The 16,611-nt window shown below is 35.9% G+C and overlaps 1 protein-coding gene and 1 long non-coding RNA gene across 8 annotated transcripts in view; one reads left to right on the top strand and one right to left on the bottom strand.

Moving 5' to 3' along the window:
• LOC119877275 overlaps window positions 1–14,391 on the bottom strand; it is a 61,481-nt gene extending 47,090 nt beyond the window's left edge. For both annotated transcript variants that reach the window (XR_005373960.1, XR_005373958.1), the window contains exon 1: window positions 14,169–14,391. This is a non-coding gene — a long non-coding RNA (uncharacterized LOC119877275). The remainder of the gene's footprint in view (window positions 1–14,168) is intronic.
• Window positions 1–16,611, top strand: part of SPATA5 (spermatogenesis associated 5) — a 351,344-nt gene that overhangs the window by 186,910 nt on the left and 147,823 nt on the right. The gene's annotated exons all lie outside the window — the stretch shown is intronic.

The following is a 16,611-nucleotide window of genomic DNA, read 5'->3' as shown; positions in this document are numbered from 1 at the left end:
GGCAGGGATAATATTCTAGCTGGGCACTCTAATAACTATTCAACCAGAGAAAATTTACTTAACCTCTTTGTGCCTCAGTTTCCACATTTGTAACATAAAAGTAATGTCTACTGTATCAGATTTTTGTGAAAATTTAGTGAGTTAATGTATGTTAAAGTGCTTAGAACAACCTAACACATACTAAGCCTATTATTATATTTTCTTTTTTTTTTTTTTTTTAAAGATTTTATTTATTTATTCATGAGAGACACAGAGAGAGAGAGAGGCAGAGACACAGGCAGAGGGAGAAGCAGGCTCCATGCAGGGAGCCCGATGCGGGACTCGATCCCAGGTCTCCAGGATCACACCCCAGGCTGCAGGCGGCGCTAAACCGCTGCGGCACCAGGGCTGCCATATAAATATTTTCAACATTAACATTGTTTTTATTAGGACACATTTTTTTAACAATAAAAAGTACTTAAATGTACATAGTTCTGCATCACAGCCAAGTAGGGAAATTTAAAAAGGTAAGGTAAATTAATAAGACATGAGGGACAGAAAAAGAAGGCAAGATGATAGGAATAGCCAGAAGAGTAAATACTACAGTAGCAGACAGTGTAAAACAAAAACAGCCAGAGGGAGAAGACAGATAAGATAGGAGAGTTCCAGAAAGTTCTTCCTACTTCTAAAATTCATTTATTTGTTTATACACATGAACACACACAAGATAAAATCCTAGACTGGGTAACATGTTCTATAGGCTACTATCTCCCAACACTTTATAAATTTTTTTATACTGTATTTATTCTTGGTTAATTGAACACCTTCCCCATCAGACTACAAACTCTTTGAAGGCAAGAAACACATTTTGCTCATCTTTGGAATCATAGTGTCTTGCCCATAGAAGGCACTCAGTAAATATTTAAAGTACAAAAATAGGGCTTTGCAATACTAATTTGTGTTTTTCTTTGAAATTTTTTCCTTTTTCCTAATATTTCCCATAAATATGCCTTGAATATAAAACATATTTGTGTGTATGTACCTTTACTGCATGTAATATTTTAGTTTCTAAATTTATATTTTCTTTTATTAAATTTTGTTGCTAAATTTTTATTTTGGAAGTCTCCGTACTTACTAAAATTATTATGCTATTTGACATAATAACACTCACCACATCTTTAGGAAAATACAGTTGTCTTGTTCACCACACTTTATATCATATGTTAATTTTTCTATTATTTCTTTTCTTTTGGAGTCTATTGTTCTTTTTGTTTGTAAAACAGCATACTTGATGCTGCAACCAGTGGCTTTTTGCCATGCATTCTTAGTAGTTCTTGGAACATTTGGTTTAGGAAGTAGGATAATTAGTATATAAACATTGTGTAGCAGAACTACTCTAATTAGTGCCTTTTGGCCAGAGTTGAGTGATAAACAAAGTAAGATGCACGTCAGCATTCATCCTAACAGTTTATAAAAATCCTGTTATGGCCTTATGGGATAGCATACACAAGCTATATTGAATAATGTAGTAGTTGAAACCATGAGAAAAGGTTCCATCATTTCAATTTCATAGTTGCAATATAATTAGCTAACTCTACAGACTTTCATTAGTCTTCACTATTCAGAAATCTTAAACTTAGCTGTCAAGTATATCCCTAATAACTTTTCACATTTTTTGTGAAATATTTCCTCTTTAATCTATACCTGAGCCCATTTCTTTATATGCCTGTAATCTACTAGTTAAAAGAAGAGCATTGATGTAAACCATCAAAATGAAATAGATTAAAAAATCAGGTTCAGACACAAAAATTTTTCACTTACTTTATGGGGTCTTAAGCAAATTTTCTGCTGTTGAATTTACTATTTAGGTCCCTTACTGCTGAAAACTACTAAATACTAAATACTACTTCTTATTTTTGGTGTATAAATACTCAGAAGATTTTTCCTATTAAGATGTCCTGTAAGTCCACATTTTTCAAGCTGCTATCTATATATGGACAAATAATTTTTTATAGAGTAAGAACAGAGCTTTTTGCTAGACAGCTCCTTTTTTTAGGGGCACTTTGGGCCTAGGGTACGAAGTCTAAGTACCAGTTCTTAGGAATCTCATTTGTATTCAGAATGTCAGTTGTCAAAAACTTCTTTGTGACTAATTTCCTTGTATGAGACTGCTGAAAACAGAAAGCAAATTATTTTTTAAGATAGAAAGCTTAATAAAATATTTGTCAAAGAAATAGAAATGATAATCAAAGCTCTCCCTAAATTTTACACCTGAAATAAACACTTGAACAGACAGATGCACTTCCCCAAGTTGAATAACTTACGCAAGATACTTTTTTTTTTTTAAAGATTTTATTCATTTATTCATGAGAGACACACAGAGAGAGGCAGAGACACAGGCAGAGGGAGAAGCAGGCTACCCACAGGGAGCCCCATGCAGGGCTCTATCCCTGGACCCCAGGATCAGGCCCTGCGCCAAAGGCAGACGCTCAACCACTGAGCCACCCAGGCATCCCACAAGATGCTTCTACTAAATTTTCAGGAGATAAAGCTCCTCTCTCTAGGAAATAATCAAAGAAAGAAAAAGAAAAAAGTTGAGGTGAGGGAATGCTTTCTGGCTAATTTTGCAAGACTTGAATAACTTTAATTCCAAAAGGATAGTACAACAGAAAAGAATTTTAAGTCAGTCTTTTACAGTAGTAAGTGTGGGAATTCTAAATTTTTTTTAATTTTTATTTATTTATGATAGTCACACACACACACAGAGAGAGAGAGAGAGAGGCAGAGACATAGGCAGAGGGAGAAGCAGGCTTCATGCACCGGGAGCCCGACGTGGGATTCGATCCCGGGTCTCCAGGATCGCGCCGTGGGCCAAAGGCAGGCGCCAAACCGCTGCGCCACCCAGGGATCCCCAAGTGTGGGAATTCTAAATGAAATGTTAGCTAACTAAATCCAACAGATTTTTTTAAAAAATGTAATTATCTCTGGACAGCAAAGATGGTTTAACATAAGAGAAATCAATGAAACTAGATTAATAGATTAATCAATGAAACTAGAATAATAGTAATAGTGAAAATATATAATAGACAAAAACTTATATAATTACCTAAAAGAAGATTTTCAAAGTATTTGATAAAATTTAACTCTAATTTACAACTGATAGTCCTAACTCTAGGAAACTAGGAATGGAAAGAAATTATAATTGATAAAGGTTAAATACTAAAACCTGTACCAAACATCAAAACTAAATCTTTGAACTTTAAACAAGTTTTTGACAAAGCTAGACAACTTTTTTTTTTTTAAGAGTTTATTTATTTATTTGACAGAGAGAGCTATGAACAAGCAAGGAGAAATGCAGAGGGAGTGAGAGAAGCAGGATTGGATCCCAGGACCTTGGGACCATACCTGAGCCAAAGGCAGATGTGTAACTGACTGAGCCACCCTGGTGCCCCTAGTAATATTTTTCATATAGATCTGGCTAATCCAAAAAGCAAAAAAAAAAAAAAAAAAAAAAAAAAAAGTGAAATAAAGATAGAGAAGAGAGGGGGAAAAGGGAAAAAATAAGTCTTTATTTAGAGATTATATAATGTCTACATAGACAAAGCATTAGAACTTGCAGAAATAACTTACATACTTTCAGAAATCAATAGTTTTGTTTTTCCACACTAGCAGTAACTACAGTCCAAAGTTCACAGTAGTTATAAAAATTGTAATGCATTTAGACATTAACCTAAAAAATGCGTAACAACTTTATAAAACAAATTGTAAAAATTTACTGAAGGACATAAATGAAGCCTTGAATAAATGAGGAACTATAACAGACTCACTGGTGGGGCATATAAAACAAAGATGTCAATTCTCACCAAATGCAATTCCAATAAAAATTTTAATAGGATTCGGATGGGTGGGGGCAGGGGTCAAACTGACTGTGATAAAGAATACAAATCCACAAATAGTTAAGTCTATTTTGAAATATATATGGAAGAAGAATTGTATTTTGACCAGATTTTAATTCATAATAATGAAAATAGTTTGGAACTGGCACAGAAGCAGACAAATGAAAGAGATGAGTCCTCAAAAATAGACCCAAAGTGGGATCCCTGGGTGGCGCAGCGGTTTAGCACCTGCCTTTGGCCCAGGGCGCGATCCTGGAGACCTGGGATCGAATCCCACGTCGGGCTCCCGGTGCATGGAGCCTGCTTCTCCCTCTGCCTATGTCTCTGTCTCTGTCTCTCTCTCTCTCTCTGTGTAACTATCATAAATAAATAAAAATTAAAAAAGAAATAGACCCAAAGTGGGGAAGAGGTGTGTTTCTTAATAAGTTCTTAGGAAGAAAAAAAAAAAAATAAGTTCTTAGGAAGACCTGTTCACTAGATGAAACAAATAAATTTGGACCGCTCCCTCACATCATGTACTATATGAGATCCAGAGAGAACAAAGACCTAAAGGTGACAGGTAAAACTGTCGAGCCAATAAAAGAAAATGTTAGAGATCTCTGTGACCTTGGTCTGTGGAAGAACTTTACTCCAAAAGCACCAACTATCAGGGATAAATTGGTAGCTTTACAATGGCAAAACTCAGAATTTCTGTATGGTGATTTCTAGGATAAAACAAACTTCACATAACAGTGACTGATTGGAAGCAGATATTTGCACCATCAAAGCTGAGAAGAAATAAACATGTGGACTCTGTGAGAAATCCTTGCAATTTCAAGAATAAGAAAGGGAGAGAAATATACAGATAAAAGCAATGGTTATTACTTAACACATCATGGAAGGAGGCTCCTGAACCACCAGGTATATGAAGAGAGATATTCAACCTTATAAGTAATTAGAGAAATGCCAATTAAATTAATAGTAACATATCACTTTGCACCCATCTAACTGGAAAGAAGTTTTGTTTTGTTTTTTAAGATTTTATTTATTTATTCATGAGAGGCACAGAGAGAGAGAGAGAGAGAGAGGCAGAGACACAGGCAGAGGGAGAAGCAGGCTCCATGCAGGGAGCTCGACATGGGACTCGATCCCAGGTCTCCAGGATCATGCCCTGGGCTGAAGGTAGCACTAAACCACTGGGCCACCAGGGCTGTCTGGAAGGAAGTTTTTAAAAAATGATTAGGTAAATCAAAATGTAGGTGAAGATTTGGGACGGTGGGACATAAGTACCACCAGGGGAAATCTAGACTGATATAACTGGTCTGAAGAGCAATCTCATAATCCTTAGGCAAAAGTATGGTTATAATTTGTCACTCAGTAATCCCTTATCTGTGGATATACTACAGTGAAACACAGCTCAAGTCTATAATGGAGTATACCCAGGATGTTTACCTCAGAGTTGTTTTTGGTAGAGTTGAGGACAAAGTGTCTATCTTTAGGGGAATGGTTAAGTACGATATGATGGATGCATCCTATGGCACCTGTAGCAGTCAGAAGCAGTAAAATAACTGCTGGCAGTGCCCTCTAACCAGAGACCCTTGGGAACACAAACCTGTAGTGGAACAAATTGGGTTTATTACTTGTAGGGCAGGGGTAACCCACACTGTGGAGGACTGTGGGACATCTCAGCAAGAGGATGTTGGGAAGCACTTACAAGGGCCGAACTTAACATTAGATGATGGGTACAGGGTTAAAGGTGGGACTTTGCTTTGGCTTGGATGCTATCAGAAAACAGAGGTAATTCTAGGATTGGTTTTGAATGAGGCAAAGCTGTAATTGGCAGAGAAGTAGCAGTCATTCTTACTAGCCAGGATAGGGAATTTTGGGTTGTTTTTGTGGCTTGGACAATGTTCATATTTTGTCTATGTTCAAACATGATTATGAAGTGGTCTGTGTTTGTCTTGATTCATTATGGACACAGAGTGGCCTTTTCTGATGTTGGTGTTTTATAAAATGACTCATGGTCAGCAGAATACCAACCAAGTGTCAGACCGGCTTGTAATAGAATGAAGGCTTTGCTGATAATACCAAGCCAGCTCCTAGATGTATTACTTTTCCCTCTCATAGTGCTACAACAACACAAAGAGAACTTAAAACCATGATAGATTATTATTTAAAAAAAAAAAAGATTCTTGAAAAGGGCTAACAACAAGATATATGGCATGATATTATTTATGTAAGTTAAACATACAAATGAAATAATATGTATTATTCAAGGATGAATATACACACAAGGCCCTGTACCAAACACATAGCTTTTCATCTTCAGTGAAGGTGGAGGGAAGGGGCCAGTGGCCAGATACTGGGGCTAAAAGGAAATATTAAGTAAGAGAGGAACCTCGTGATAGTGTGCTACAGATGAAAGATATAATAATTCAGTCTCAGCAACCGAAACCCAAAAACCAGTCTCTACATCATCAGAAATGTAGCAGGGGAAAGAATGGGAGCCAGTGGCCCAAATTCTTATTTGAATTTACTGCCATAGCCGTGTGGGAGGTGAGGGAAAAGGAATGCCTTCTTTAAGCTTTCCTGAAATCTCTTTCATTTCCCCCATCCAGGAATGAGCTACTGTAATGATAGCATGTTGATGCTAGTTGAAATAAAACATGCCCTCCCAGCATAAAATGAGAGGCATCAGTATTTTATGTGGGAACTTGATTCAACTTTAAACATACCCAAAAGCTTTGGAATTAAAAACAACAACCAAAACAAACCAAAACCCCCTTTCATATTAGCTGCAGAGAAAACTACTTCATTACATTTTAGGTAAATGATTTCTTCATAAACCTTAAAATTAGCATCTGTTAATATTTTAAGATTACTTTTTAATTAGAAGAGAGCTTGTGATTTTAAGAAGTAAGGAGACTTTCTTCCATTCCTCCCCTCAGCCTCTTATCAGGGATTCTTTAAAAGCAAATGTCCTAGTTTCTTAAATGAATTTCCTTCAGCTTCTGTAGTAAATATTTAGAGGTAGTATTATAGGTAGTAAGAACAAAGGTTCTCTGATTTAGGAATGGAAACTTAATTTTTACTTTAACCCTTTTCTGCTCAATTCTAAAGTGAACATGTAGGTGTGTCTCCTAAAGTTCTTGTTGGGCTGTTATTTTTGAAACATTTGTTCTCTTAATTTATATCATTTTCTATTATAGTTGGCAAGGGGCCAACTATACTATGATCATTCTTTTTTAAGTTTTTATTTAAATTCCAGTTAGTTAGCATAAAGTTAACTAGTTTCAGGTGTACAATATAATCATTCAACACTTCCATACAACACCCAGTGCTCATCACAAGTGTACTCCTTAATCCCCATCACCTATTTAATCCATTCCCCCACCCCCATCCCGTCTGTTAACCATCAGTTTGTTCTCTCTAGGTAAGAGTCTGTTTCTTAGTTTGCTTCTCTCTCTTTTTTACCCTTTTGTTCTCATTTCTTAAATTCCACATATGAGTGAAATCATATAGTATTTCACTATATGAGAAACACTCATATAGTAAGTGTTTCTCTGACTTATTTTGAGTAGCATAGTATTCTCCAGCTCCATCCATATCTTTTCAAATACCAAGATTTCATTCTTTTTGTGGCTGAGTAATAGTCCATTACACACACACACACACACACACACACACACCATCTTTATCCATTCATCAGTCAAGGGACATTTGAGCTCTTTCCATAATTTAGCTATTATTGATAATGCTACTATAAACATCAGGGTACATCCCTTTGGATTCGTATTTTTGTATTATTTGAGTAAATACCTACTATTGCAATTTCTGTGTCATAAGGTAGCTCTATTTTTAACTTTTTTGAGGAGCCTCCATATGGTTTTCCAGAGTGGCTGCACCAGTTTGCATTCCCACCAACAGTGCGAGAGGGTTCCTTTTTTCTACATTCTCACCAACACCTATTATTTCGTGTGTGTGTGTGTGTGTGTGTTTAGCCATTCTGAGAGGTGTGAGATGATATCTCATTGTAGTTTTGATTTGCATTTCCCTGATAAGTGTTGTTGAGCATCTTTTCATGTGTCTCTTGGCCATCTGTGTGTCTTCTTTGGAAAAATGTCTATTCATGTCTTCTGTCCATGCTATGATAGTTCTTATGTCATCAGATCTTGTTTAATCATCTCTGTAGTTATTTGAACCTTCATTAACACTATAGGAACAAATATAGAATTTCGTTTATAAGCATTCAAACCCTTGAATTAAACCCTAATTTAAAACCCTTAAATTAGTTTTTAAGGATAACTACTCTTTATTACACTACCTTTATAAATCCCTGTCAGATTCCCAGGTTTCTTTCATGTCTGTTAGTAAATATAATGAATTTTTATTTAAAAACAAATGTACCTCCATTCACATTCTTACACAATACCCCAAATGGTGAATTACTTTGGAATTTTGCTTATTAAAACATAAATTATGAAATCTCTGTATTATGTAAGACTTCTGTTTTCTTGGGAGAAACCACATTGTTTCCAATAGAACTTACTCATTCAGACTTCTGGGTTTGATCTGGGTTTGAAATTTCTATGTGTTTCATCTCTAAAAATATTTAGCAAATCCCACATTTGTTTTATGTAGATAGAGTTGTATATTAATTACTCTAATTCACATTTTCCTGTAAAACAGTATGAAGAATGCTAGATCGCAACCTCTTTAAAACCCATGGCATGACGGACATACTATGTTTGCAATAAAGAATATTAAGAATAAAATGTTGCTGCAAGCATTCAGAATACTCTTTTTAATTCTACATGCCCTTGTGCTTCATCAATACCTGTTGATAGGCTTCCCACAGCTGCATATGGTCCATTCCAGATTCTGAAACTTGGTTGCATTAAAATATGAGTGAAAATGTTTGAACTGTTTTTGAGTTTATGGAATAAAGGGACCTAATGGACAACATTATACTTTTATCCTCCCTTCTCCCAGTGAGTTTGCCTTCCAAGGCCTGTTTATGGTTTTTATCTCCCCTACATCCTTGGGCCCAGCATTATAAAGCACAGTGAGAAGCCAATATAAATAAATAAATAAAATACCTTTCAAGGAACTGTTTCCAAGTTAGTATACCTAAATGGACAAGGACCATAGGCAGTTTTTCCTGCAGATGCTAACAATCTGGAAGAAGGAATAGACAGGTTTTCTCCTCACCTGAATACCTGAATGTTGGGGTTTTTTGTAAAATCTTCAAATCATCAACTCACACACCACACTTTAAGCAGGACTTTATTTAGTATCTCCATATCAGGAATGGAACTTGACACAATTTTCCATACATGTGCACACACACATAATAAATGTCACCCTCTTGTAACTGCTATAAGAGTTAGTGCTTACAGCATTGGGCATTCTGTTAAAATCATTAACTTGAAATAGTGTTCTTTCCAGGGGAATTTTATCAGAAAGAATATAAGGTGTTTTGAGCATGTGATTCCAAAGGAAAGGGAAAGCTAATAAAGAACTTAGTAGTGTAACCACTGATTTAGTTATTTTACAGATACAATTTAGAACTAAAGTAATTTTTTAAAAAATGCTACTTTGGCCACTATGGTGGTAGGAGACAGATTTAATGTTTATAAAGGTTCATATGTGGTACATTTGGCTGTAAAAGTAATTGTGGTTGGCACTGCAGTAGGAAGTCATCTCGGGTCACTACCGACAACTAATACCCAATGTTACTCGTAGTGTGGGCCAGAGTTTGATTTGTTTTTTGAGGAAGTGATTATATATCTATGTAGGCAAGGTAAGTTTTATTTTTGGCATTCATAATAGAATTCTCTATTCTGGTTCTTACATTTTTGCACATTATAGACAAGTTGTAAATTCCATGATTCTCCAGTCAGAGAAATTCCTGATGACACAGTTGTTTAAAACCTGAAAACAGTTTACTCTAAAACATTTTAGTGTTTTGAAAAAGAAAAGGATTTTGCTTTTTATTCCTTCTTTATAGAGAAGTTTTAACTACATTTTTAAATTGTCTTTTATCTGATATACTAGTGTTTATGGGTAGTATTCTTTTTGTTCTGAGGTCTCAGTATCTCTCTTTTTCTTTAAAATGAAGGTCTGCAAACTTTTTCTCTAAAGGCCCAGATAGTAAATATTTTAGGTTCTGCAGGCCACATATGGTCTCTGTTGCATCCCCTCCCACCCTGTCATCTTTCTTTCCCTCTTTCTCCTTCTCCTGTTTTTTACAACCTTTTAAAAATACAGAAACCAATCTAAGCTTGAAGTTGCGTACAAAAGCAGATTTTGACCCAGTGACTGTTTTAAGTGAGCCCTTAGTTTCCAAACCCAGTTCTGCCCAAGCTCACTTGTGGTTTGGGCCCATTGGTACATAGGGCTTTGGCTTCTCTGGCTCTTTTATGAATAGAACCTAGTAGTTTCTTCCAGCTTTCGTGATCTGTGAAATACCTATGCATTTGTTTTTTTGTCATTGTAAGTATACAGTTTAATTGTTACAGAAAATAGTTTGGTTGTACTTCAGTTATATTTCATTAATGCCTGGGTTAGTATTATCTAGGGCTAAACTATCTGGCATGTGAACCCAGTGTTAGAAAGTCTGAATTTGAGTCCTTGATTTGCCACTTAATAGATTCTAGTCTAAAGCAAGCCACCAAACCATTCTAAGTTTCATTTTCCTCTTCATCAAATTATGATTGATACCAATTCTGCTTACTTTGTAAAATTGCTTAATTGTTTTCTAATTGAAATGTAGATACTGGGGTGCCTTTGTGGCTCAATTGATTTAAGCGTCTGCCTTCAGCCCAGGTCATGATCCCAGGATCCTGGAATCAAGCCCTGCATTGGGCTCCCTGCTCAGTGGGGAATCTACTTCTCTGCCCTTCCCTCCTGCTCATGATCTCCCTCTCTCTCACCCTCTCTCAAATAAATAAATAAAATCTTTAAAAAAAGAAATGTAGGTACCGAAAATGCTTTGTAAACTATAAAACATAAAATATTATAAATCATTCTTTTAAGTTACATACTTTTTATAACTGTGAATTTCCCTAAAATTTTATTATAGGAAAAAAATTTTAATTTAAAACCATTAGCTTAAATAACACTAGACAATAAAGCCAATAGTTCTTAGTATAAGATTTGGAAAAGAGTAGAGATTCAAATGCCTAGTTCATCAGGGCATCAGTGGCTTTTTCCAGCCAGAACTAATACTTAGATTTTGATTACACTGTTCCTTTTCTGATGGTGTCAGGTGTTCTCTAGAATATAGATAATTCAGTTCTTTAAAAAACAATAACAACAGATTTTATTTATTTATTCATGAGAGACACAGAGAGAGAGGCAGAGACATAGGCAGAGGGAGAAGCAGGTTCCCTGAAGGGAGCCTGATACAGGACTTCTGGGATCACAACCTGCACACACAAAGTATTTCCTAACACAAGCTGAGCCAAAGGCAGTTGCTCAACCACTGAGCCACTCAGGTGCCCCTCAGTTCTTAATATAATGCCTTGCACATAGTAGTCTCTCAAGTATTTGCTGATTTCCTCTAGGACCTTATTCTACTTTGGCATCAGATGTTCCTATTTAACCTCTCAGCTGTAAATAATTGCATTTTTATACTTGGAGTATAAAACTGTTGGTTTTCCTTCCTTCGTAGTTGATATTAAATTTTCCACAGATATTTGCTCCATTCCCTCAATAGTTCTCCTTTCTTTTTTCTTCAGTGACAGAAGAATGAAAAGAAAAATATTCCCTAAGACTGGACAAGTTCTATCCAATTACAAGATAGTTCATTCCCAGTTCGCTTTTTTTCTTAACCTCCCCTCCCATCAATTTTTCCATCAAAAGCCACTTTAAACCAATTTTCTTGTAATAAAATCTATGCCTTGGTCAATGGACGCTGATCTGAATGTAGGCAGGTGGGAATGAAACTCTAGAAATCTGAGATGGATTTCTCAGATTTATTTGGTTTTGTGATATATACAATTTAAAGGAGGCAAAAACTGACTGACCTAGTTCTGTACTCCCCAAATCTAACTATACATTAGAATCACCAGATGAACTTTGGAAAACCAAGGATCTCCTGGTCCTGCTGCAGACTTACTGAATCAGAATCTTAGAAGGAGTCAGGCCTAGGAATCCATATTTTTAAAAAGACTCAGATTTGAAAAAGAGTAGAGTAGTTACTAGCATGGTCTTTAGAGTAGGACAGATGTAAGTTTGAATTCTGGCTCTGTTATTTACTACCCGCATGAATTCGAACAAATTATTTTTCCAAAAAAAGTAAAGATGATAATAAAATTTTATGTTGTGCAAGTTTTCAAGGATTAAATGCAAGAGTATAGCATTTAAATGCTTGACACATTACATTCAATAAATTGTTTATTACAGTACATGACTGTATTGTTATTATTTTTCTTACAGATACTGTATTTCTTAGAAAAATAAACAGATTTTAAATTTTGAATAGAATTTTACTTGCATTAGAATTTGAATAGAAATCTATTTCATCACAATCCCATATTAAATTAGTTATGCTACTTGTGAATTTTCAGCATCTTAATAAAAATATCAAGCTATATATTCACTCTGTAGTTTTCTTATGAAAACTTGGCACTTTTTGTAGTAGTAGCATGTACATGTTGCCAATAGGCCAAAGAGAATGGTTCTACCCATTTGGCAGAAACTATTTAGAATTCTAATCTAATGCAGTTTTTAAAAAAATTGAAAAGAGAGTGCATTTTTTCTTTTTTGTTTATGTTCACTGCTTGATTTCCAGTAGTTCCAGTAGACCCAACCTGATTTTTTTAAAGACTAAAAGCCACAACTGAGTCAGAGGAAGCTAGTGTATGTGAGAATATGAGATAGAGATGTTAATTTTAGCAAATATTTAGTTTTCTTTTAAAAACTGATTTCAGGGATCCCTGGGTGGCGCAGCGGTTTGGCGCCTGCCTTTGGCCCAGGGCGCGATCCTGGAGACCCAGGATCAAATCCCACATCGGGCTCCCGGTGCATGGAGCCTGCTTCTCCCTCTGCCTGTGTCTCTGCCTCTCTCTCTCTCTGTGACTATCATAAATAAATTAAAAAAAAAAAAAAAAAACTGATTTCAAATACTGTAGCAGAAAGAAATGATATGTCTATTGTATGTGTTAAAGTAAGTATCCATACAGACTTCTCTGGTTTTTAGCATCCTAAATAGTTGTGAGATCTTTAAAAATATTTTTACCCTTTTATGTCTGTCCATACTTTGAGGAAATAAGTCCAGACATGAAAAGTAAGAGTATTTCATGCTTCACACCCAATACCATGCAAAGTATTGTCTTATTTTTTTAAAAAAATTATTTGCCCTGTAGTTTGGATGTGTTCTATGAAACGCTGAATTTCTTACCACAGTTATGTACTGAGATGATTCCATTCAGCAAGTTCTAGTATAACCATTTCTAAAATGAAAATAAGCAGTGAAAAGCCATTATAAAATAGCCAATAATGTTGGTTCTTTGGTTTAGAATAGTAAATTCCTATACATAGCCATATAAATTATTTTTTAAAGATTTTATTCATTCATTCATTCATTCATTCATTCATTCACTCACGAGAAACAGAGAGAGAGAGAGAGATGCAGAGACACGGGCAAAGGGAGAAGCAGGCTCCATGCCGGGAGCCTGATGTGGGACCCGATCTTGGCACCCCAGGACCACACCCTGAGCTGAAGGCAGATGCTCAACCACTGAGCCACCCAGGTGTCCCTAGCCATATAAATTATTTCATCAGTTGAATTTGGCCAAGTCGAAGCTCTAGTTTGCCATAGAGGCAGCTTAAAACTCTGGTCTTCTGGTGGAAGCCATCCCTTTATACAGGATAAGCCCTAGGTTATGACAATTTGTTGCTCACCTCTTCCAAGAAATGGATTTAGTTGATGGATTTTTAGAGAGTATTGAGACCACGTCTCTGAAGAACTGGAATAGTATTAGTAATAATAGATCACCTTTATTCAGGCACTGAGTTGGTGTTTTACCTATTTCTAATTTAATTTGTATCCTAACACCTCATGAGATATTATTATTATGCCCATTTTAGAGTTTATTATCTACCTAATATTAATAATTTCATAACATTAAGAACAGCTATGATATTAACTGTTATTAGAGCAGATACTGTGGGACCTTATATTTGACACTGCACTTTACTTTGTGTTTTACGTACTATTTAACATTCAAGACAACCTTGTGAGAGTATAAGTATGAATATTCACGTTTCAAACATACCTCCTGACACCAAACAGGTTAAGTAGCTTACCCAAATTCACACAAACTGAGGTTTGAGCTCAGGTTTAAGTCCAAATTTCATTCCTGTCCCACAGCTGTTTTTGTTTCTTCAGAGCTACACTCAGGGATTGCTAAAGTAGAAGTGGCATTAGTTGGACTAATGGTGCTAGGTAAACTGGACCATTTCCTCACACCATACACAAACATTGACTCCAAATCGTTGGAGGACCTAAATGTGAGACAGGAATCCATCAAAATCCTGTATAAGAACATAGGCAGCAACCTTTGTGATCTCACTGCAGCAACTTCTTATTAGACACGTTGCCAATGGCAACGTAAAGTAAAAATGAACTATTGGGACTTCATCAGGATAAAAAGCTTCTGCACAGCAAAGGAATCAAACAGTTGACAAAACCAAAAGACAACCGACAGAATGGGAGAAGATATTTGCCAGTGACCTATCAGATAAAGGGCAAGTCTCCAAGATCTATAAAGAACTCATCAAACTCAATACCCAAAGAACAAATAATCCAATTATAGAATGGGAAGAAGACATGAACAGATATTTCTCCAAAGAAGACACACAAATTGTCAACAGACACATGAAGAAATGCTCCACGTTACTCAGAATTGGGGAAATACAAATCAAAGCCACAATGAGATACTGCCAACACCAGTCAGAATGGCTAAAATTAACAAGTCAGGAAATGATGGATATTAGTGAGGACAGGGAGAAAGGGAAACCCTCTTACACTGTTGGTAGGGATGCAAACTGGTGCAGCCACTCTGGAAAACATATGGAGGTTCCTCAAACAGTTGAAAATAGAGCTACCCTACAACCTAGCAATGGCACTACCCCAAAGATACAAATGTAGTGATCCAGAGGGGCACCTGCACCCAATGTTTATAGCAGCAATGTCCACAATAGCCGAAGTATGGAAAGAGCTCAGATGTCCATCAACAAGTGGTTAAAGAAGATGTGGTATAGAAACACAATGGAATATCACCCAGCCATCAAAAAAGAAAAAAAAAAATCTTGCCATTTGCAACAACATGGAGTAGAATATGCTAAGCAAAATAAGTAAGTCAGAGAGAGACAATTATATGATCTACTCATATGTGGAATTTAAGAAACAAAACAGAGGATCATCAGGGAAGAGAGGAAAAATAAATCAAGATGAAATCATAGAGACAAACAAGAAGATACTCTTAATCATAGGAAACAAACTAAGGGTCTCTGGAGGGAGGGCTGTGGGGGAATGGGGTAACTGGGTGATGGACATTAAGGAAGGCATGTGATGTAATAGCACTGGATGTTATATAAGACATCACTGACCTCTACCTCTGAAACCAGTAATACATTATATGTTAATTAATTGAATTTAAATAAAGTAACAAATTTTTAAAAACAAAGCTAAAATAATGTAAAATTGAGATCTATCATTCATCAAAAGGCCACATAAAGAGAATCAGAGAACACGCCACAAAACTGAGAGAAGTTATAACTGACAGGATTAGTATCCAGGATATATCAAGAATGCCCTCAAATCAGAAAGAAAAAGACACAATCCAATAGCAAAATGGGCAGTAAAATGAAAAGACACCAGAAGAGGCAGCATGAATGGCTAACATTTATGGAAAAGGTTGCTCAGTCTATGATAATCAGGGAAATGCAAATAAAACCTTAAATAAGGTTTTGCACCAGCCAGATTATTAAAATGAGAATGTCTAGGAGTCTTTAAGTGTTGGTGAGAATTTACAGCAATCAAGAGTAGGAGTATAAATTGATTCAACTACTTTGAAAGATTACTTGGCATCATTTAGTAAAGTTTAAGATGAACATTAAAAAAAAAGTGGCATTACTTGGGAAATAGGGTAGGAATGTCAAAGCAGAACATCATCTTTTCTTAAACATATAGGAGTTCTCCCAATTTGTTTGCTTTAATTTTCTTTCATTTTTTCCCCCTAAATATTTTATTTATTTCTTCATGAGAGACACAGAGATAGAAGCAGAGACATAGGCAGAGAAAGAAGCAGACTTACTGCAGGGAGCTTGATGCAGTAATCAATCCTGGACCCTGAAATCACACCCTGAACTGAAGGCAGATGCTCAACTGCTGAGCCACCCAGGTGTCCCTGTATGCTTTAATTCTCTAAGATAAAAATATGTTACTGTTTTATTGTTGTCCAATTATAGAAAGTCAGTTTAGTGCCACAATATACAAGGACTTTAGAAAGTTACTTAGAAGCTAAGTGTTGTATTGGGCTCTCTATGAATTACTCAGAAATCTTCTCCAGGTATGTTTCAAGGGGATTTTTGTTAGATGAAGTTGGAACATAGATTCAAAATGCTAAGCTTTGGATCTTCTGTGGTTAATCTGATTAAACATTTAAAGTCACACATTTGGAGTACCTGGGTAGCTCAGTCCATTAGGTGTCTGCCTTGGGCTCAGGTCATGATCCCTGAGACCCTG

This window comes from Canis lupus, chromosome 19 (genome assembly GCF_011100685.1).
Source record: "Canis lupus familiaris isolate Mischka breed German Shepherd chromosome 19, alternate assembly UU_Cfam_GSD_1.0, whole genome shotgun sequence".
Lineage (NCBI taxonomy): Eukaryota > Metazoa > Chordata > Mammalia > Carnivora > Canidae > Canis > Canis lupus.
This window is presented reverse-complemented; position numbering and strand designations above follow the sequence as displayed.